Source organism: Triturus cristatus, chromosome 6 (assembly GCF_964204655.1).
Source record: "Triturus cristatus chromosome 6, aTriCri1.1, whole genome shotgun sequence".
Classification (NCBI taxonomy): domain Eukaryota; kingdom Metazoa; phylum Chordata; class Amphibia; order Caudata; family Salamandridae; genus Triturus; species Triturus cristatus.
The window spans coordinates 308,399,884-308,424,459 of NC_140589.1; positions in this window are offsets into that span (position 1 = coordinate 308,399,884).

Sequence of the window (24,576 nt, forward strand, 5' to 3'; positions counted from 1 at the left end):
GTGCAAGGGGCTTGTAAATGTGCCCCTTTGTTTATATGCAAATAAATGATGGAAAGCCCACGTCTGTTAATGCTTGGGGCTATCTGCGGGGTTTTCTGACAAAAACAGAGGGGCAGATTTACAAGCCCCTTGCGCCTCTTTCACACCGCCATGAAAGAGGCATGGCGGCATGAAGCCAGCACCATGGTGCGAGGTATTTACAACGTGACGCATCTGGGAGATGCGTCACGTTGGAAAGCCCTGCGCCACATGTAGGCGTTCCGGCGCAGGGGGGGCGTTCCGGCGCAGGAACGCCTCCTAAAAGTGGCTGAGTGAAATCTACAGGATTTCACTCAGTCACTATTAAGGCCATGCTGCGTCAAAACCCTGCGCCTGCTTGAAGTAGGCGTAAGGATTGACGCAGCATGTTAGGGATAGGGCACCCCCGAGCCTTGCTGGAGCTGCGTCGCACTTGCGTTGCAACTCCAGCAATGCGCCGCCTTTCCGACGGGGATGCGTCACGCATGTGCCCATCCGAGCGCCACGGTGCGCCGCATTGTAAATGCGGCGCATCAGTGGTGGTGCACGGGTGGGCAGATGGGTCGCAACTTCTTCTGGCGCATCTCTGCTGATTAGCAGAGATGCGCCAGAAGTCGTAAATCTCCCCCAGAAAGTTTATGCAAATGATCTATCAACAACGTGTCAGAACAAGAACTGAAGAATCAGCAAAAGCGTGCACCATAAGATTGGGTGTTAGGAAATTATTAGTTGACCACTAATATCAGTGTATAAGCTCACTCATCCTCTAATCAATTTTTTTTTTAAACTCTATAACCCCTACAGTATGTTTTCAACTATTGCAGTCAAACTATTCGTGAGTAAATATGCTCTCCACGGTGAAACAACCGAAATATGTTTTTTATTTGTAACATTGTAGAGAATTATAAAAGGCCAGAATTCTTGTGTTGGCCACGAGGTGCAAAAGAGGTCATCCTACATTGCCAACAAATACCTGGAAATGAACAGCCATATTTTCATAATGGATTTCCTGACTCGGAGATGATTCTATGTCCGATGGAGCACAGAGTGGGTGAGTAACAGAGGGCCTTTTCACAGTACTGTGATGACCAAGCATTTGTCACTGATGGAAATCCTAGACTCAAAACTCAGGGCAGGAATGAGACTAAATATGTATGAAATTCCATAGATAAAAAATATATATAACAGACAGGTGAGACACCAGCTATAAGCATTGTCCACAAAGTGTCTAAAGTCGTATGGTCACCCTTGTTATTGCAACATATTAGGACCCAGCACACATCCAGTGTCACCACTCCCGCAGGAGGCTTTCTGCTCCAACCAAATCTCCTTCAAGCAAAAAGTGATCAAAATGATCACATAAATAATGTGTGGCACGAATAACCCAATACTGTTTGCAAAAACATATATGCACAACCCAAAGTGAGACACTCTCACAGAAAACGCCCTGTCAACTGGGCCCAGGCATCTTAACAGCAAGGCATCCTCCCCTGTATGTCAGAAACCTGAAGCTGCAAGAGAGAGATCTGAATGGAAAAGAGTATTAATTGCAGAGAATACATCATTAGCAGTTAGTCCCTAATTCCGATGTGAGCAAGAGTATGGCTATGCCATTTGTTTTATATAAGCATTATACCACTTGCAAACTAAAATCGGGGACAGTTTTTATCACAATTGTTACGCTTTAGACATGGTTGAAAATGAGTGCATCTAGGTCGAAATGCCTTGTTTGGGGGTAAGAGGATCCCAGTTGCGTCATGTTTTGCACTTCTAGGGGCAGATTTACAGGCCCCTTGCGCCACTTTTGCATCCCTTTCCCCATGTTAAAAGTGACGCAAAAGTGGCGCAATGGGCTTGTAAATCTGCCCCCTAGAGTGAATCATATTACTTTGCCTGTGGGTGCAGTCAGGGTGCAGTGATGCAGTTGAATGCGGAACAATGCTGCCTCCCTGTGGTTGGGTAATTTTCTCATTAAATAGTGAAACTCCTGCATGAGAAATGTTTGGCATTCTTGCAAGGAAGAAATCAGACATTCCATGTGTATTTAAAACATACATCATACATCCTATAATCCATCCTATGATGACATTTAGAATATTGCTACACTTACAAATGTGCTACTATTAGGGGGTCAGACAACAGGAGCCTAACGATCAAGGAATGGGAAGCAGTCCTAAAGATGGATGCCTCAATGAGTGGGCAGTCAGCAGGAGCAGGTCAGAGTCAGTTTTCTGCCAAGGAAACTCGTTAACCATAGGGAGTCTGAGCGATTTGATTTGTACGTTATTGCCAGGCTTCCAGTGGAGGATGTAAAGGGTACAAAGCATTAAATAAAAAAAGGGCAATATTGTGCTTTGGGTTCTAACAATAGCAAATATTATTTTTATTTTATTTACTTTGTAGTCCTCATGTGCAACAAAACAGGTAAGAGTCATGACCTAGGGTAGGTTGAGAGAAGACATTTTGACACCACCACTTAGCTTTGAACTCTTTTGATCAACCTTTTTAGGTCTCGCCTGACCCAGCGCATGCGCTGGTCTGGCGAGAATTTTTGTGAAGGCTCAAAAAAGTGCTACCTTGGCCTTGGAGCTACAGTGCATGAGCGTGCGCGGCGCGCTTGATCGCGATCACTTTCGCGGCCGCACTCCCGCTTTGATGTTTGATCGCGATCGCCATCACTTTCACTTTTGCGGCCGCTTTGATGTTTTCCGTGAGCCATTTGTTTTTTTTTCTGTTTATTACTTCTATGTAGTAATGGCGGCACCCGCGCTTTAGCTTAAACATCTTAGGCTAAAGTCGGGTGCTGAGATTGCTTCAAAAGTAAAGACATAGACAATTCTTTACTTTTGAAGCAATCTCGGAACCCGACTTTAGCTTAAGATGTTTAAGCTAAAGCACGGTTGCCGCCATTACTACAGAGCCGTAATAAACAGAAACAAGCATTGGCATAGCCAATAGGTCTGGCTTTTGGGACTTATAAGTATTTAGTTATGCAACTGTTGCATGGCTAAACACTTATAAGGTCCAAAAAGCGAGACCTATTGGCTATGCAAATGCTTGTTCCTTTTGCAGATCAGTAGTTGGAGAGTGACTTGTAGTATCCACCACTATCCACAGCAACCATTTGAAAAGTTGTCTTAATCCTTGGACTTTCTAAGATGTCCTTCGCTAAATTACATTCCCCCCCATATTGTACATTACTTCAATCAAACATTTAGAGTAAGAAAGGATGCACACATTCTTTCCCTCTTTGTTGAGCCAGATTGACAATCAAGTCTAGCAACATGGCCAGCAGAGGCCTTCCATCCCTCTCAAGGGGGTTGTAACTCTGAAATCCATGTCAAAGAGATCTCTCTCCCTGCTATAACCATCAAGTTAAAGATTAACTGGGCTCCGAGCCTCCCCAGATGGACTCCTGCTTCATGCAGTGCCCCACAAATAAATAAAGGGTCTTACCTTAATGCTCATACCCATAATTTCAGTCAATATTTCCCCCACTTGTTGCCAGAATGACTGGATAGCCGGACTCTGCCAGAAGAGGCGCCTCTTCTTACCAAAAGCAACTGTTGGTCAAGTGTTCACAGGGTAAACTACTGTGAAATCAAGAAGGGGTGCACTACTAGTCACGTGCCAGAAGTCGCAGATCGGGTAGCAGAGAGGCAGTCTGAGATGTGTGACAGGAGGGTGAGTAAAAAATAGGGAAAAGAGAAAAACGTGAGCATAGAGGTGATTTGACAACCGAAATAAGCAGATAACATAACTGAGGGAGTTGGCGTGGAGCTAGAATATGAGAGTGCCTAGGGAAGAGCTCTCTAGAGAAAAACTGGAAGAGGGGTGAGTGTTGATTTTGGTGAGCCCCAACTGACTGTATACATTCAGCCTGAGAGTATGATGAGATGCGATATGTAGGTGCAAGGCTTATTATACCTGGTTGGCCTACAATGGAGAGCAGAGAATGATATTCAAACATGTTCAAAGCAAAATATAGACACTGCTAAATAATGTTTTAACCTCACTAATATACTGCAAAAGCGCATTCTAATATGTTTCTCCTATGCATCCACATTGTGCACTCTGGTTCATCTTCGGAGTGCTTCTGCTTCAGGTTATGCCTCACCCTTCAGAAGCCTGGCCTTGTTATCACACTTGACTGGCATACGCGGTACCTCGTTGTCTAGCTGAAACAAAGGCTTACTGCCCCATATTTTGAAAAATGTCAAAGACGCACAGCTAGGTTCTCACGAGAAATAGCTGCACTGTATCAGAGATACCCATATTTGTATTGGTTTTGGTCACATGCTTTGCTTCCATTTACTCCAGAGAGGCGAAAGCCTATAGAAGCAGTGTGAAAGCTTTGCTTGTTAGCAGATATGCTCCAATAATTGCTTTTATTAGTGGAGCCCTCACCTGTCCAAACCAGATATCTGAAATAGAAGTTTGCTGTTGTGCTGTTTTTGCTATTTACATGTGTTCAAACTTTCCCTGGCTTCAAGACTAGTTTCGATTTTACTTTGCAGTCGGTGTAGTGGCGGGGGAAGTAAAATCACCCTGGATTCTACCAGTGGGATGGCGGGCAGAATCCCACACCAGGAGCCATTGCACATCAAAATCTCCTCTGGCACAATGGGGTGAAGCGGCTCAGCCTGAGAACTGGAGAACCTTCTGGCCGGCTGAGTACAGAAGTAGAAACTGAAGCCTCAGGGCTTTGGAAGCTGTTTTTTAATACCTTGCTTACGACTTGACTGATTGTTGCAAAATGTGAATGCTAATTGTTGTTACGCTATTAGCAAAAATATATGTGATGACCTTAAGAAATGCACCAAGGTTTTGTTTGGGCAGGAGACAGCAGGATCGGTACTGGCTGGCAGGTAGGTCTGAAGGAAGGCATCCCAGGCTGTGCGTACTTTCTTGATGTTTTAGAGCAGTTTGGACTCTGGAGACAGGGTGGGATGGGGAAGATAGACTGCAGCACCAGGACCCTAGGCACATTGCCTGGAAGGAAGAATCTGATGATTTAAATAGGTTGAAGGGTGTGTGTGAACGTTATTCTTGTGGTTCTCGTCCTATGGAGCTCGCTCGAGAGGCTGCAGGTACTTCTTTTGTGCAGGGTCTGCTATCTAAAATCAAAAACCAATTCATGATGATTTGTCTTGGGGGGTAGACCAAGCATTTAGCTGAACTTGTCACAATTGCAAATGACTGTTTTCCCACACAAGGAGACAGCGGAGCAAAAGTTGATGTCCTGAAGATATAGACAACGCAACAAAATGTAAATGGAAGGATATTAGGGAACCTGTACCAAGGCGGCGGCAAAGGCAGCAAAGTAGGGGGTAAAGGTGACTAATCGCTAATTAGAGAGATGGGTTCGAGTTTTTCTTGTGAGCAGTTGGGGCACTGGAGGTGCAAGTGTCTGAAGTTTTCGTGGGGCCGACTCCCACAAGGCTTTACTGAGTGTCTTTAAATTTTTAGCCAAGCCTTTTAAAAGAGACTTAGGGGCATATCAACAACAACCGGCGATAATTATCTCTAAGCGCACTTAGCGCTAGGATAATTATCACCGGCTAGCGTGAATTTTTATCGCTGAGATAGCAACGCTTATCTCAATAGCGATAAAAATCCTCACGCTAACAGGCTAACGTGAGATTATCGCTGGAAACCCAGCGATAATCTCACGTCACCTTGTTGATAGGGACAAGCAAACTTAGCCATGATATCCTCCTCCCATAAGATATCATGGCTAAGTCAGGAAAATACCAGACGTAAAAAAGCAGCGTTAACCGCGATTAGCGCTGCTTTTTTTGTCTCTAACAGGGTTAGCGATATTCTTGATAATAGGAGAAATGTCGCTTAGTGACATTTCTCCTATTATTTTACTCTGGAACGCCCCCTTTGCATCTCATTAGAGATGCAAGGGGAAGCGTAGAGTAAAAGGGTGCTAACATGCAAATTTGCATGTTAGCACCCTGTTGTTGATAGAGCGCTAGTTTTATCTCTGCTTTTTTTGCTTTTAAAGCCAAAAAAGCGGAGATAAAGCCCTTGTTGATATGCCCCTTAGACACTTAGACCTTCCCTCGTGGTCCACATTAGTTACATATGTTGATGACCTTCTTCTTGCTTCTGTCTTCTCAGATGCCTGGAAAATTGACTCCGTGTACTTACTCAGTCAGTTAGCATGGAAGGGGCACAAGGCCTTGTGAGAAAAACTCTCTTTTTGCCCACTTTGTGTGTGGTGCCTTTATCATAGTATTTCCGCAGGTGAGCATCATCTGCCTACAGAGCTGATTGAGGTTATCAGTAAGTTACCTCAACCTACAACCGTGTATCAGGTATGCTCTTTCTAAGGTTGGCAAGGTCCTGTGGACAATAGATACTGAGGCATGCTGGCAATGGGTGGCCCTACCAGGATTATGCTTGCAGTTATCTGAGGAAGCAGAAACAGCCTTGTAAAAATCTAAGAAGCCCTATCTAACACATCAGCTTCAGCATTGCGTGACTACAATAAGCCTTTTACACCGCATTGTCATGAAGGAAATAGGTTTGCTTTGGGTGTGCTTGTGCAAGATCACAGAGATCAGAAGTCTGGGCAAAATGGAAATTACACCACGTAATTTGTGTAATTTTGGAGATTTCATATTTCAGGATACGCTTGTCCTAAAATTATGCCATTAGGCCACTTTGCATTGTTACGCGTCATTTGCTGTAGGAATTTGTAGTGAAAAATAAACTTGGGGTAAACATTCATCACAAACGCTTGAGAATAACAGAAAACAAGTGGCTTTTGGTTGCCATGCTTTTGCTATTTTGCATTTTACTTTTTTAAGTGAGAAATTACAAGAGGATGCATTTGACGTATTTGCATTTTATGTCATTACGGATAATTTCAAGTTATTTTGGCAAACGTTTGTGTGATTACAGAAAAGCGACTGTGTGAATTATGCACACCTCTAATCAGAAGAAGTCGATTGCTGAATATTCTGGCACTTTAGACCCAATGGCAGCAGGGCTTCCGCCTTGTTTGCATGGGGTTGTGGCTGTAACCTATTTGTCCTCTGAAAAAGTAGCAGTCTAATAAAAAAGGTAAACTTATACATGAGTAAATACACTTTTGATCAACTTTACTACTTTGAGCTCTTCACCATTTTCAAGTGTAAGGTTACCCAAAAGTGAAGATTACAAGCCTCCACTCCCTGCAACAGGGAGTGAAGCCAAACTGCAAAGTATAAAGTTACTACAGCCAAAAGGTAGCCCATCATCACACATGGACAACCACTGAAATTACAACACCATCCCATATAAAATCAAGGCAGAAGGGACTTAAAATAGAACCTGTAGGAAGCAATGTTAAATTAAAATAATTTGTTTCAACTTTTTAGAAATATATATATGTTAAAATGAATATTTAGAAATTGTAATGTTTAAAATATTAATGTTAAAATATCCTTTTTTAATTGAAAAACAAATGGAAGGTTTATTTTTTTTAGGAAAAATGATTTCGTGAGAAAGTGGATCGCTAGTTGGGGTGGCAGGCTAACATTTTTAAAGCACTTTTTTGTAGAATATTTAGCACAAATACGATTTTACCAATGGATTGGATTTACAATAAACATTTTAAAAATCCTAATAATTAATGTATTAGTTGATTCCATTGCAGAGAGAACATTATTTAATTTTACCCCAATGCTTGCCTATGGAACAGCTCACCCTGCAACAGTGAAAATAGCTTTTGTGGCCTTGTCACTGTAAGCACAACAAGATGATGGACGGAGTGCTGAACATTACCCCCAGGTCCCTCCGTCCTCATCCCATTCCTCACAAGTGGCGATTACTATCTCCGCGACAGAAAAAAAGAACAGGAGCATGCTGGGATACCTAACCCACTCCCTCCCGCCGGGAGTACATAAGCGGTACCAGCCCAGCATGCAGCCTGTTCTTTTTTTCTGTCTTCCGACAGAATAGGACGTGTTGCTGACTTACCTGGGATTTCTTCGATGGATGTCTCGTAGGGCTGCTGGGCTGCCCTCGACGTCCTCTTCCGCGTCTCCTGGCCTGCCGGGCTTGTTGGGAGTTGCGTTGATTGGCGCCCGGCCCTTTGCGGCTGGGGCGCCGGATGTCCGGATTTCTTCCGGGTTACAGCGCGCGTCTTCCTACGGCTTGGCCTGGCTGGAAGACACGCTGCTGTGGCTGATATGGGAGTTCAGGTGCTGCGCCGGGCGGTGCTCCTGGTTTCCCTTGGTGTGCTGCTCGCCTCCTTTCCTCCCTGTTGCCCCTGCTGTTCCTGATGTTGGTGCAGGGGCGGTACTTGATGGGGGTCGTTTTCTGACCGGTGGCTGCAGCTCTCTTTCTCGCCCGGCGCTGGTGTCTTGGAGGGCGCCTGGGCTGGGTCTTGGGGGCAGGGCGCTTTTGGTGTGCTCTTCCTGCCTCTGTGGTGAGTACCGCATAGCGGTTCCGCTTTTCTTCACTCCATGTTCCTCTGGCTCTGTGGTCTGTGCTTTGCCTGCTGGGTCTGGCTGTGCGTGGTGGGCTGCTTCGGCGGTCTTCGCTGGGGGACCTGCTTGGCTGCTTCGGTGGTGTGCTCACCTTGCTTGCTGCTGGCGCTTTCTACTCTGGGACCTGGCATCCTCTGGTCTCTCCGTCTGCTGGTTGATTCCTGTTGGGGTTTGTCCGTGCTGGCTTGTGGTGCTCCCTGTTCCTGCTTGCTGGGTTGGGGGCGTTGCGTGGCTTTCTGCGCTGTGTCTTTGCCTTGCTTCCCGGTGCTGTGGGGGGGGGGCCTTCCGCCTCCGGTTGTGGGTTCCCTGTCCTACTTGTTTTCCGCTTGCTCGGCGCTTGTTGCTGGATGGAGTCTGGGCGGGGGGTTGGGGGACGGTCTCTATTTGGTGGTGTTGGCCTGTCCCCCTGGTGGGTGCCGCATTTCTTCTTCCCTGTGCTGCGCTCTTCTGCTGTACTGGCCTATGCCCTTGGCTCCCTGTTTTCCACTGCTGGGGTGTGCCGGGGCTGGCGGGTGCTGTGGCCGTCCGCCCGTTCCCTGGTGCGCGCTTCTGCTCTCCTGGGCTTTTACGTTTTTGGGTGGGGTTCGGCCTGGTTCGTTCCTCTGGCCTTCCTGCCCTGCGTGCTTCTGTTCCCCCTGGTTGGTGCCTGGTTGGATGTCTGCCTTGGTTGCCTGTTGCCCGGCTTCTTCCGCCTGCTGCCTGTCCACCCTGGTGGTTCCTGCCTGTTCTTGTGGATTCGGGCCTGGGCCTGGTGCGTGCCTATCTGGGTGCCTGCATGCGGCTCCTGGTGCTGGGCGCTTCTTGCGTCCTTCCGGGGGTGTTGGTATGGCCCGTGCTCGGGGTGCCTTGTTTCTTTCTGCCCCCCTGTGCCTGGCCGGTGCTCTGAGCTTCGCTGTGTGGGGTTTCCGGGCCTGTGGCCTTTCCTCCCTGCTGGCGCCTGGTCTTGTCTTGGTGCTGCGGCTGGGTGCGCCGGTGCCCTTGCGTTCGCTCCTCTCCTCTCCTCCGGCGTGCCCTCCTGCCTGGGTTGGTGGGCTCCTTCTCCGGCGGGTTCCCTGTGGGTTAGGTTTGTGCTGGTTGTGGGTCGGGGAGGTGGGCCTGCGGCCCCCCGGGTGTTCCCCCGTCTGCGGCCCCTCTGCTCTTGCGCTTGGCCCCTGCTTGTGTTTGGCTGGGTTGCTTCTTGCGTTCTGCGTCGGGGTCCTTGGTGCTTCCGGCCTCCCTGTTTCTTGGTAGGTCTTCGTCTTGGATGGCTGTTGGCTCCGGGGCTGTCCTGGTGGGGCCCCTGGTGGGCTTTCTGGCTGGTGTTGCTGCTTGCCTCTTGCCTCTTGCCTCTTGCCTGGTGCTGTGTTGTGTTGCGCTGGGTTGGCTGGTGGGGTTGGGTTTCCTGTTGTGGTTTCCTTTTCCCCTCCTGTCTCTTCTTTGTGGCTTGGGGTCGTTTGCCTCTAGCTGCCGCTCCTTTTGCCTCCTGTGGTGGCTGGGTGTGGTGGGTCTTCCTTGGCTTCTGCCTGGGTGGATCCTTGGTTTCTTGGGTGCGCTGCTTCTGTGCCGCTTCCTGTTTGTGAGTTCGGGATGCCCTGTGCCCTTCTTTCCTGCTTGTGGGTGCCGCTCCCGGTGTCCTCCTCGCCGTGCCTTCTCTGGGGCTTGGCCGGTGGTTTTGTTGGTGGGGCTGCCGGTTGTGGTCTGGTGTCGGCCTCCCCTGGTGTGTGGGCCGCGTTGCTGCGTCCCCGCTCCCATTTTTCGGCCTTGTGCTGGTGGTTGGCTTTGCCTGGGCCCTGGGGCTGTGGGTTTCCCCCTGTGGGCCTGTCCTTGGGCTTGTGCATTTCCCGCTCCCGTGCGTCCTGCTTCGGCCTGTGGTGTCTCTGGCCATTGCTCTTGCTGGCTCTGCGTGGTTTGGTCTTCCCTTTTTGGGTTTGTTCCCGCTCCCCCCGGGAGTCGTGCACCTTTGGTTTCTCCGGGCTCCTCTCCTTTGGTTTGGGGGTGCCTGTGGTGTTCCGGGGTGCTGCTGTGGCCTCCGCTCTGCCTCTATGGCGTTTGCTCCATTACGGTCCGTGTTTTTGGCCTTCCTTTGCGGGGTCCCTTCCTGGGTCCCTGCCTGGGTTCTTCCCTGGCCGCTCATTCTCTGGTGCTTTTGGGCCTCTTTTTGGCCTCTTGCTGGCCGGTGGTTCTGGCCCTGTTGGTCTGGGTGCCAGGTTGGTCCTGTGTACTTTCCTGTGCTGCTCCTTTGTGCCTGGCTGGTGAGCTGTGACCTTTGTGTTTGTTGCCGGTTGTGGCTTGCCGGTCTCCCTCCCTGTTCCCCGGCTGCTTCTCCTCTCTGGGTTTTCTTCTCCCGGTATGACGGCCTTGGCTGCGGCCATCCGGTGTCTCTGCTGGGGTTGACGGCTTGTCTTTCCTGCCTTTTGGCCTGGGCCTTCTGTGGGTTTCTGTGCCTCCGGTTCCTTTTGCCGCGGTTGTCGGCTGTTGGTCGGTGGGAGGGGGGGGGGGGCCCTGTCTGGCTGACTTGGCCCCTTTCTTCCTGGTTGTTGCTCTGGGTCGGTGCCTGTTTTCTTGTCTGGTTCTTTCCTCTTCAGTCTTTGCGGCTCTGCGGGTGGCTTCCCCTGGTGTGTTGGGGTTGGTCCTGTGGTTGGTCGCGTTCGGTGTTTCTCTGAGTTTGGCGTGCCTCTTCGTTCTCCTCTTCCTTCCCCTCGCCTCTTGATGTGGTTTTTGTGGGTTGGTCTGGCTGTGGGTCGCCTTCTTCCCTGTTCTGGGGGGTTTGCTCTCTGTCTTGGCCTGCTGTATTCCTTTCTGGGCCTTGGGCCTGTCTCCTTGTGCAGCCTGCTCTCGTGCGCTCTTGAGCGTTGGGCCGGACTGTGCTGTTTTGTCCCTGTTGGGGCGGCTGCTTGGTGGTGCCTGGGGTTGTGGGCTTCTCCCTTGGTGGTTTTTCTCCCGGGTTGTTTGCCCTTCCTGGCTGGGTTGCTCCATTGGGGCGCTTCGGCTTCTCCGGGGCTCCTTTTCCCTGGTGGTTCGGGGGGTGGTTTCTGTTTCTGCCCCTCTGGGGGTTCCCTTGGGTCTTGCTTCTGGGTACGGGGCCTCCTTTGGGCTTGCCTGGGGGGTCTTGTGTTCGTTTGCGGTCCTTTCTTTCTCGTCCCCTGCTTGTTTTGGGGTCTCGGCTCTGTCGGCTTGGTTGGGGGCGTGGCTGGTTGTGTGCTCCTGCCTGCGTTTTTTTGTGGGCTCCCTTCTGCTTCTGTTGGGTGCCGTTTTTCTCGGTCTGGTGACCCTGGCTTTGGTGGGGTTCCGGAATGCCGGGTGCTCTGCTTTGGTATTCTCCACTTGTGAGGAATGGTACGAGGACGGAGGGACCTGGAGGCAATGTCCTATTACTTACCGGTAATCTTCATTACTCCTGGTCCCGTAGTCCTCGTCCCATTCCTTACTTACCTCCCTCCCTCCCTGGCGGCCGGCCTTCCGGTTGTTGGCTTGGTATTTTCAGGCTGCATGCTGGGCTGGTACCGCTTATGTACTCCCGGCGGGAGGGAGTGGGTTAGGTATCCCAGCATGCTCCTGTTCTTTTTTTCTGTTGCGGAGATAGTAATCTCCACTTGTGAGGAATGGGACGAGGACTACGGGACCAGGAGTAATGAAGATTACCGGTAAGTAATAGGACATTTTCAACCACTCACCCCCAGGTCACAGGTCTGGGGTTATTCCATTGTTCATTTGCTCACTATGCCACCCCAGTTTGGACCCAGCCATATGCAAATCTGTCTTGACACTGCTGCCCATGGGAACAGTCCAGAAGAAACTGCCAAGCTAGGTCCTTCCTGGGCCTGAAACAAGCATCCTGGGGCCAGTTTTGGTGTGCACAATCACAATAACCAAGTGGCTACTTCAGGATTTTATCAATAGGTTCGGAATTCCCCTTCGCATTTCTAGTGATTGATGAACACATTTCATGTAAATAGTTGTACAGGATAGATCCAGTACTTTAGCGATCACCCAACACTTCCACTGTGCTGCCTGTCACCCCCCTAACAAATAATCTCCATGGGGCATATTATTAAGAACAGCGTTAAAATTATCACCGCTTCTATGGGAATTCTCAAGGGCATATTATCAAGCCGATTATCGCCGCTTCAGCGGCAGTTTTCTGCCGCTAAAGCGGCGATGATTCCAACGCCGTTTCTTGCTAATATGCCCCATATTTTGCCACGTGAAAATGTGTGTCTGTGAACAGCGTCATTTATTTTAATAAATAAAAGCCAAAATGATTGGCTTTGTCAGGGCTTGTAATTTTGGGTAGTACTACCTCTTGCAAACAGAATGTTGGTACACATTACGCAAAAAAAAAAGCATCCACAAAAAGCAATAAAAAGTGCAGCACTACAGAAGTTGCCAAGCAAAACAGAACGTGTGCAACATACACAGATAAATCAAGATGTCATGGCAGTGCTAGCCTGTCAGTGATCCGTGTTGTTTGCCTGTTGGCGCTCTCCAGTGAAGATTGGTTATTGCAACTTCTCATGGAGGCCTAAAATGATAGGATAAGAAACGTCTTTGCTCTCACATTGTGGTGATTCACACCATGGTTGAACTACAAAAGAGAAGCCCCGAGGCGCTTATGCAGTTTAAGAAGATTAGGTTTTTCGGTGACCTTCTGTCAGTAACAAAGAGCAGAAGCTTCTGTTTGCTAACATTAAACAAACTTTGAGAAGCTTGATCCAGAAAACATTCACATGGTCTATTAAATCACTTGCTGTCATCTACGTCCGAGATGATCCCTTTACCCCTTGAGCTGAATTCATTGTCCTTCTGACATTCCTCCTGTCACTTTCAGTTATTCATGAATGAGAAATGAGAGCGCACAGACAGAGCCCCCTGGCCAGACCCCAGACAGCATGGGCGTGGGGGCAGAACGGATCAAAGGCAGGCGCTTCTTCTTGGTAAGTGTGATTGTCAATCTAATCCATTTCTTCCTAATGATGAAATGAAAGACATTTTCAAAAATAACAAACTCAGACGGAGCCAGGAGGGGAATTTTGCTAAAAACGCCACTGCAGTCGCACAAAATGGTCTTTGCGAAATCATTTGATAAAAATGAAAACTGCTTATGCGTGAGCGATGATCAATATAACACCCACGCATTTACATCAACTTCCCCCTAAATTATGGGACAGCCAGCACTGTCAAACTTTGAAGCTGCTTTTTTATCAGACATGATATTTTTGGGTGTTAAGGGGCCGTCAATTTTTAATGCAATCTGAAAATGAAATTACTTGCTTTGGAATGTTTACATTTTTGAAAAAGTTTTGAAACTCTGTATTGAAAAAATAATATATTATTGCGTGGTCATGTTTTTTGTATATGTGGATCTCATTGAAGATCCAAATTAATTACATCACTTGTTGTTGTTGGTACAGTCACACACAATCAAAATATATCCATAAATAAAGGAAATATGCACATGCAGTACATTATGGGCAATAGAGTATAAGCATCACAAGTTTCACCCCTACTACAGAAGGGTTTGAGCTTTTGCTCTATGGATAGGGGTGGCATATGCATGGCTAAGGTTAACTTGTTCAAATGTGTTAGATGCCTTAAACTTAAAAAACAACTGCACTTTTTCCTTGTGGCATTAAAAACAGAATCAGAGCGCAAAATAACTTTCCGTGTGATAATTTGACCATCCAGGATGTGTTGGACCCCAAGGGAGTCATTACGATGGCAGAAGGCCCGCCTCCGCCAGCAGTGCGGTGGCGGGCCATCCGCCAGTGGAAAGCAATTTTCCACCTGCCACATTACGATGGCAGGGGGGAATCTGACAGTGACCATGGCGGGCACAAAGAACGCCCGCCACGGTTCCACCACAGGCAATCCTTACGATTGCCTGGCGGAGCAGTCAGCATCTGTAAAATGGTGGCGGTGCCTAGTAGGCAGCGTCCGCCAGATAAGGATGCTGGCCGCAGCCAGCCTTTACGTGACAGGTAAACCGTCATTGAAAGGCTGGTGGGGATTGGTTTCAGGGGCCCGTTGCGAGCCCCCCTTGTGTTGGGGGAGGTGTTTGTGCACTGGGGCGTGGCCATGCTACCCCCCTACATTTCACTGCACTACGTGGCAGGCACCGTGTGGTGCCTGCCACGTAGTGCAGTGAAATGTACAAGATGCATTTCTAACATCGCAGCGGGTGCTGCCGTCAGCAGCACTAACCGCAATGTTAAATTTCAAATCGCGTCCGAAGTTGGAGTGTGGGACCGCCAAATGCATGGCGGGTGGTTCCGATCCACGCAACAATGGCGGTCGGATGAAAGTCCGACCGCCATCGTAATGACCCCCACAGGTATTAATGTTAATCTCTGAATGTGAGTGGGACCCAATGACAATGGAGAGACTTCTTTATGATCCTGATGTTCGAACAGACCTGAATATTAGCAGTGGACTTAGGGCTAAATTGATATGGATTCCCCAATGCCGGTTGGCAATAACATTGGCATTTTTTTATAAATTAGTTATGTCAGACTTAGACAAATCTGTTGACTCACGACTTTCTCACCTAAGGTGGACAGATAACCTCACCCAGACAGAACGGGAAGCACTTCATCAACGTATGGTAGATGACAATATTACAATACGGGAGGTTGACAAAGGTGGCAATCTGGTGCTTATGAACCAGGTCGACTATGACAGGGAGATCATCTCAAAAGTTAGTGACATGGATTGCTATGAGAAACTGCCCTTGAATCCCATTTGGACACTGACCGATCTCATTAATCAGAAACTCAAGTGTTGGCACGATCTATGCCTCTTAGATTTTAATGAATACACGTACCTTAGAGTACAGCATTCTAGACATCCATGCCTGTACACGCTACCTAAGGTGTATAAGGATCTCCCTTTCCATCTGACAGGCCTATAGTGTCTGAAATTGGCAGACCCACTGAGAAACTATCCGAGTATTTGGATATATTTCTCCAGACCAGCCGCGGCCCGTGGAGGGAGTTCCGTGGGGCGGTAAGGCGGAGCGGGGGAGGGGCAGGGTGGGGGGTTCTAAAAACCGGAAAACCAAAATGTGATACAGCGCGCGCTACGAAATTCGTTTTATTGATTTAATTGTTTACTTACCTGCAAATATCCAGATTTCATTGTTTACTTACCTGCAATTATCCATATTCCCCCACCCTGCCCCTCCCCTGCCCCGCCTTACCGCCCCACGGAACTCCCTCCACGGGCTGCGGCTGCTCCAGACGCTGGTAGTCAATCTACCTTCCTACATCAGAGACACTAAACACATACTCAGCACGCTGACTGACATCACTTGGGACGATACTATGACCCTGGTCACTCTGGATGTTAACTGCACTGTATACGAGCATCCAACATGACTTGTGATTACAGGCATTAAGACGTACATTTAACTCTCGCCCGGCTAGCCTCTGGGAACAAACAGGCATGATACTGGAAATGACACAAATAATTCTGGAGAATAATGTGTTCCTTTTCAAAGGGGCATGGTACAGACAGATAAGTGGAGTACTGTAGGTTTGTCTGGGCAAGGTTATATGTCTTGTTCTTTGTGGGAAAATTCCAATTCAATGCAGATTGATCCAAAGGTGAGTAATCATTTATTTGCACTCTCTACATAGGAGTGGGTATGAAGGATAGAGAAAGAGGTGGCACAGCCAACACGTGTTTCGCCCCCTACATGGCCTATGGGCCTGGGGCTTCTTCAGGGCTGTACAATTAAGGTTTAATAGAACAATTGGAAAAATATGCAGTGAGATATGTGAGTATGTAGCAAGAGAGTGAGGAAAACAGGTGGGGCGGGATTTAAATTGCGTCAGGAGGAGAGAGGAAAGGGAAGGAAGAGAAGAGAAGAGAGAAAGTGGGTGAAAAGAGTGATAGATGTTACAGGACAGAGGACATATAGTTAATATCGGAGAGTTAGTGAGGACATAAGAAGTGCATTCAAGATCAGAAAGGTTGTAAGGTACTCGTCAGGTAGGGGTTAGTGAAGGAAATTAAGTTGGGCATGGCATATACAAGTTATTTTATAAAACACATATCATTTGTTGAGAGAAGATTAATGATTGTATCATATGGACATGTTTAAAAGAAGGGAAAGCAAGATAATGTACAATACAGAATTACAGCCGACCATACAGGTAGTATGAAAGTGCGCGTAAGCCATGGTCATTTTTAAATAAGAAGAAAGACATTGTTGTATACAATAGGATTTTCAAAAAGCCATAAAAAGAAGTTGCGCGCGTGGTTATTACAAGTTATAGGGTGATTCAAATGTAGTCCACGTAAGCGAGACGGAGAAGGCATGAAGTTAGACAGGTAATGGAAGATAAGGGCAAGGTAACGGTAATAACAATGCGAACAAGAAAACATAATTTGTAAGGCAATTATAATTTCAACAGGAACGTAAAATAGAAAATGATGCATATTTACAGAAGTATTTTCGTATCAGGGGCAGCAAGGTGATGAGTTTGTATATATTTCCACGAGAGAAAAATCACAATTAGTATTTATCATAAATCAGACTGTCGGAAACGCAGTGTAGATCAGGCGATATCTTGGTGGTCGAGGAGTTAAGTGACTAAGCCGTTTGACATGTTGAAGTGATCTATGGTCGTGTAGGGGCGACTATCGTAGTTGATAAAAAAGTATCATGCGTGATAAGAAAAAAGTGGTAGTGGCTCCAGCCTTAGGTATATCGGATGGCAGGCGTGGTCTCAGTTTAAGGATCCAACGTAGTGCTATCAGGATTTATGTAAGACGATAGTGATAAACGGGAATAGAGGTGCTCATGAGTGCTTCATGCGTGAAAATATTTACAGTGGTAGTGATTCCAGCTAAAGGTCGGCATCAAAGCAAGACGGTCTTGAGAAAAAGATTGGCGTGTTGCTATACGATTGGAGCGGTAGTGAAAAGAAGGGAATGAACGTGCTCGTAACAGTTAAGGTGCAATTGACTATGTATGTGGGGAAGTAAGGTGGATGTCAAAGCACAGAGCCTCGGATAGAGGCAAGAGGAAGTGTTGGAACGAGCAGTGCTCTTCACAGAATTAATAAACCAGTGTCACAGTGGTAGCATAATGTAGTCAGAGTGGGGCTTACCGGGTGCTTCCGTAATGAGTAATTTCAACGAAGTAAGTGGTAAAATACCGGGGGATTCTAAGGGGAAGAGGATCAAAGAAAAAAACTTCCTTAGCGCATGGTTGAGGGTAAATCAGGATGGTAGTATGGGGTTCGTAGCAGCGCTTACCTCAGGTCGTGGCTAATGCCTGATGCGAGTGTTCTGTTCGGTTTGGCGTTCAGTGTGGATCCTGAGCAACCAGCGGGCAATAATGGCTCAGGGAAACGGAAATCCGGGTTGTGACCCGGAAGAAGCCAGGTTAGCGCGAATAGGCGCCATTTTGGAATGGGAAAGGAACCTGGAATATCTTTATTCAAAAGGGGAGGGTCAGGTACGGGATATCAAAAGGATGTATTCAAAAGGTGGGACAAATGGGGTTATGTACAAATTAAGAGGGAGCTTGATATCTTTAGGGAGGAATTAAGGATATGGGATAGTATGAGGAGAGCAGTTAGTCAGAGTATGTGGAATATGATTGAACAAGGTGCGTAAGTCGGTCAAAAAGTAACGAGGGCTTCACAGCAGGTTTGAACCAAGAATGTGGTTGTGGTGTTATAGCAATAAGTTCTTTTTAGGGTGCCAGCACTTGCTGGTTCCCAAGGTGGATGGACAGAGGTTTAGGAATGTATTAAGGATGCATAGCAGGAACTTGACCAAAATACAAATAGATCTGTTCAAATTCGTTCGCAAATTAAAACTCAAGGTTTTCTTTGCCGACAAGGATAAGAGACAGGAACCGCCACTCATGGCCACAACCTCAGGACTATCAATTCAAGAACTAGAACATGTGGATCTATTAACTCACTTGAGCGAGGAAGAAAACGACTCAGACACACTAACTACAACAGCACTTGAACTAGGAATAGAAACCAACATCTCCATAGACAGAAAACTAACCAAAAAATCTACTTTCCTACCACAATTACCTGCAGGTAATAACATAAATGCCTTTCATCTAGCAGTCACACGTGATCTGGAACATGAATACACCAAATACCAATGCAAATCAAAATATCTCCCACATAACACTACACTAGAAGAGAGGAGGGCAATAAAACAGCTTAAAGACAGAAACGACCTGATTGTGAAAGAGGCAGACAAGGGAGGAAACCCGGTGACAATACACATAGATGATTACATACTAGAAGCAAATCGACAACTTGGGGATAACACCTGCTATGAACTCCTCACCAGCGACCCCACCAAAGATATCCTCAAATCTATCAAAACCAGACTTGACAAGTGGTACACCATGGGACTTATATCCCAATCAGAGAAATCATTCCTATACATCCCATACCCCACCATGCCCACCCTCTACCTCCTTCCCAAAATACATAAAGGCATCTACCCTCCACCTGGAAGACCTATCACAGCCGGTATCAACTCACCTTGTTCACGGATAGGGGAATACGTGGACAGGAAACTACAAGGACTTATGAAAGAAATACCGTCTTTCATCCAAGATACAAAAGACGTCCTTGAGAAACTCCAAGATATAACTTGGGAATCAGACTATATATTAGTCTGCATTGACATTGTCAGCCTGTATACATCTATTGAACACCGCGATGGATTAACTGCAGCACAACTCTCATTATGGACACAATCAGCCAACCTATTGGAATGCAATAAAATGACTCTTGAAATGCTGAACTTCTGTTTGGAAAACAACGTCTTTAGTTTCAATGGGAAGATATACAGACAGAGACGCGGTACCCTATGGGAGCCAAATTCGCACCGCCGTACGCATGCATCTTCATGAGCCATGTAGAAAAATTCTGGTTGTGGGACCAAAACTTCGCTGATTTCACCTCCCACATAATACTATGGCGGCGATATATTGATGACATTTTGTGCATCTGGCAAGGAGATGAAACACTTCTAACAAGATTCCTGGAAAAACTTGACAAAAACCCATGGGGGATAAAAACGACTCATACTTTCTCCAAGAAGGAAGTCAATTTCCTTGACGTTACACTCTATGTCAAGGATAACACCTTACAAAGCAAACTATACAGGAAAGACACAGCAGCTAATTCCATCTTGCGAGCTGATAGCTTTCACCCACGTCACAACATTAGGAATATCCCAAAAGGGGAATTTCTGAGGACACGCAGGAACTGCAGCGAAGATGAAGTATTTGAAGCAAAAGGAAAAGAGATTGTATAAGACTAACCCAAAGGGGATATGAGCAATCGACACTCAAAAACACCATGACTACAGTGGCAAAAATAGAACGCAAACGGATGTTCCTACACAACGGAGGGGAAGAAAAAAAGAATAACTCAGTGATGCGATTCATCACAGACTACAACAATGGCCATCATCAAATAAGACAAAGCCTGAGAAGACACTGGCATCTGTTACAACAAACGCCAAACCTAATTGAAGACATCAAAACATACCCTGAAATAACATTCAGTCGTGCCCCAAACTTGAAAGACATCCTGTGTAAGTCCGAATTTGAAGACAAACGTAACCAAGCTACTACGTTTCTGGACAGACCACCAGGATACCACACATGCAAAAATTGCAGTGTTTGCAAATTGAGCCGCAACAAAACGAAGTAAATACCAATAACACAAGGGAAAGAATTCATCATAAAAGAATGGATTGATTGCAACAGTAAATTCTGTATCTATGTGATCCTCTGCCCATGCAACCTACCGTACATTGGCAGCACGATCCGACCTCTGCGTATCTGGATACAAGAACGCTATCGCAATATCCACAAATACACCTCTGGCCACCCTTTGACAGAACACTTCGAGTACACACATCAACACAAAAAGGATTTCCTCTTTTTTGGTCTGGAGATTGTACACCAAACAAAAAGAGGGGGAAACCGTGAACTAAGACTACGAAGACGCGAAAGTGAGCTGATTATGAACTTTAAATCAACTGACCTGGGACTTAACAAAGATGCAGAAATGCATGTATGGCTGGGAGAAGACTAACTCCATCAAAAGTGTCCCCTATTGTATCTCATTTTGTCTTCTCTTTTTCCCTGCTATGCATCCTTAATACATTCCTAAACCTCTGTCCATCCACCTTGGGAACCAGCAAGTGCTGGCACCCTAAAAAGAACATATTGCTATAACACCACGACCACATTCTTGGTTCGAACCTGCTGTGAAGCCCTCGTTACTTTTTGACCGACTTACGCACCTTGTTCAATCATATTCCACATACTCTGACTAACTGCTCTCCTCATACTATCCCATATCCTTAATTCCTCCCTAAACATATCAAGCTCCCTCTTAATTTGTACATAACCCCATTTGCCCCACCTTTTGAATACATCCTTTTGATATCCCGTACCTGACCCTCCCCTTTTGAATAGAGATATTCCAGGTTCCTTTCCCATTCCAAAATGGCGCCTATTCGCGCTAACCTGGCTTCTTCCGGGTCACAACCCGGATGTCCGTTTCCCTGAGCCCTTATTGCCCGCTGGTTGCTCAGGACCCACACTGAACACCAAACTGAACAGAACACTCGCATCAGGCATTAGCCACGACCTGAGGTAAGCGCTGCTACGAACCCCATACTACCGTGCTGATTTACCCTCAACCATGCGCTAAGGAAGTTTTTCTCGTTGATCCTCTTCCCCTTAGAATCCCCAGGTATTTTACCACTTACTTCGTTGAAATTACTCATTACGGAAGCACCCGGTAAGCCCCACTCTGACTACATTATGCTACCACTGTGACACTGGTTTATTAATTCTGTGAAGAGCACTGCTCGTTCCAACACTTCCTCTTGCCTCTATCCGAGGCTCTGTGCTTTGACATCCACCTTACTTCCCCACATACATAGTCAATTGCGCCTTAACTGTTACGAGCACGTTCATTCCATTCTTTTCACTACCGCTCCAATCGTATAGCAACACGCCAATCTTTATCTCGAGACCGTCTTGCTTTGATGCCGACCTTTAGCTGGAATCACTACCACTGTAAATATTTTCACGCATGAAGCGCTCATGAGCACCTCTATCCCCGTTTATCACTATCGTCTTACATAAATCCTGATAGCACTACGTTGGATCCTTAAACTGAGACCACACATGTCATCCGATATACCTAAGGCTGGAGCCACTACCACTTTTTTCTTATCACGCATGATACTTTTTTATCAACTACGATAGTCGTCCCTACACGACCATAGATCACTTCAACATGTCAAACAACTTAGTCACTTAACTCCTCGACCACCAAGATATCGCCTGATATACACTGCGTTTCCGACAGTCTGATTTATGATAAGTACTAATTGTGATTTTTCTCTCGTGGAAATATATACAAACTCATCACCTTGCTGCCCCTGATACGAAAATACTTCATGTAAATATACATCTTTTTGTATTTTACGTTCCTGTTGAAATTATAATTGCCTTACAAATTATGTTTTCTTGTACGCATTGTTATTACCGTTACCTTGCCCTTATCTTCCATTACCTGTCTAACTTCATGCCTTCTCCGTCTCGCTTACGTGGACTACATTTGAATCACCCTGTAACTTGTAATAACCACGCGCGCAACTTCTTTTTATGGCTTTTTGAAAATCCTATTGTATACAACAAGGTCTTTCTTCCTATTTAAAAATGACCATGGCTTACGCGCACTTTCATAGTACCTGTATGGTCGGCTGTAATTCTGTATTGTACATTATCTTGTTTTCCCTTCTTTTAAACATGTCCATATGATACTATCATTATTCTTCTCTCAACAAATGATATGTGTTTTATAAAAAAAACTTGTATATGCCATGTCCAACTTAATTTCCTTCACTAAACCCTACCTGACGACTACCTTACAACCTTTCTGATCTTGAATGCACTTCTTATGTCCTCACTAACTCTCCGATATTAACTATATGTCCTCTGTCCTGTAAATCTATCACTCTTTTCACCCACTTTCTCTCTTCTCTTCTCTTCCTTTCCTTTCCTCTCTCCTCCTGACACAATTTAAATCCCGCCCCACCTGTTTGCCTCACTCTCTTGCTACATACTCACATATCTCACTGCATATTTTTCCAATTGTTCTATTAAACCTTAATTGTACAGCCCTGAAGAAGCCCCAGGCCGATAGGCCATGTAGGGGGCGAAACACGTGTTGGCTGTGCCACCTCTTTCTCTATCCTTCATACCCACTCCTATGTAGAGAGTGCAAATAAATGATTACTCACCTTTGGATCAATCTGCATTGAATTGGAATTTTTCCACAAAGAACAAGACCTATAACCTTGCCCAGACAAACCTACAGAACTTTGCTTAAATTAGGGGGATAGGGGTCTCCCCCTGTCATCGGGCAAGAACCAGTACCATCATGACATACTGTCACGGTCCCTCGGAGGCCTCTCAGGATCGGTTCGTTGCTCAATGGGGTCCACCTATTGACAACATCAATTTCCGAGATGCTGTAACAGCACGGACATTAGAGGGGGTCAATCGGGGGAAGGAAAGGAAGGGAACAGCGGGGAGGGAGATCTGTGGAGAAAAACTATGATTAAGACACACTTCACACTGCACCTCAATCCTTAGCTCCCTCTTTCCAGGAAGTACACACTATACATATTTGTCTACATGTATACCTGTAAAGAAAACAAAGAACTCAAGGATAGCATCTATAACTAGAAGGACGATTGTTTCATCATCTGACCCTCTCAAGTGTATGGTATGCTTGTCTGATTGTTCGTATCATCTATACGTGATACACAGCAGAGAACTGTGGATTACATAAAACATATCAGCAATAATCTTCATTTATACTGTTGCCACACAATCTCAGTACATGAGCTCCTTACCCACCATAACCAGTGCGACTGTGGGACTCAAAAGGGAAGAAGGAATTACGCAATATGTTCAGCACCTCTCTTACATCCCCTGCTATGACGAAACAATACACACAGACATTAAACCAGTAATATGGAGAAATGAAGTCTGGCAGACAAGTTGCAGGAATTCGTAGAATGATGATATACCACCTGGTACTGGTTTCTTGAGTTAATGTCTGTTTATACCAAGATATATGGTGGCAAGAGTTCTAACCGGCGCTGTGATCCCACAGGGCCGTAAGACAATAATGAGCAGGTAATGACTTGTGGCGTTGGCACTCAGTTCTGAATTGGCCACTGGTCAAAAGAATTACACTAGCGGCGTGAGTCTCAACACCAGGATGACTCTTGGCGGTGTCACTCAGGTCCGCTATGGCAGAAAATCAAAGGCAGTACTAGCGGCGTGAGTCACAACGCCGGAATACTGGGAAATGCAAAAGGTATGACTCTTGGCGGTGTCACCGACACCCTTACCCCACCAAAGCCAATATGGAAGCAGCAAGGTCCTCGGAACGTCCTCCTCTGTCAGCAACTCGAGGCGAAATAATCTGCGCCATTCCCTCAGCGTCCTCGGCCCACATGGCCGGGCGGACGAGCGCAGCGCCGTCTCCTGCGCACGCGCGCAGCCAAGGACGCCGGGAATTGCAGTGCCCCAGAGAGCCCCTCCACATCTCACGCACCTCGCGGAGATGGAGCGCGGCTCTCGTCCACCAAGCGTTGTACGGTCGTCCTTGCAGGGTGTGTGCAGCGGTCGCCACGGAGGATGTGACACATACGCTTAATATCCGGCGAGTAAGGGATCGGGACCTTTCTCCCCTTTTCTTGAAGAGATAAGTGGAGTACCTATGGGCTCTAAATTTTCCCCATGATACGCCAATCTATTCATGGGGTGGTTGGAGGAGAATTGGATTTGGGGCACCAAAGGTATCGAGTGGAGTGATTCCATTCTTTTTTGGGGAAGCTACATTGATGACTGCTTCCTAATCTGGACTGGCAACACTGAGAAATTGACAGAATTTGTAACATACTTTAATTTAATTTGCCAACATTAGGTTTACCCACCACCACAGTATGAGTTCTATTACTTTATTTGATGAGAAACTCTTTGTCTCTAAACACAAAATTG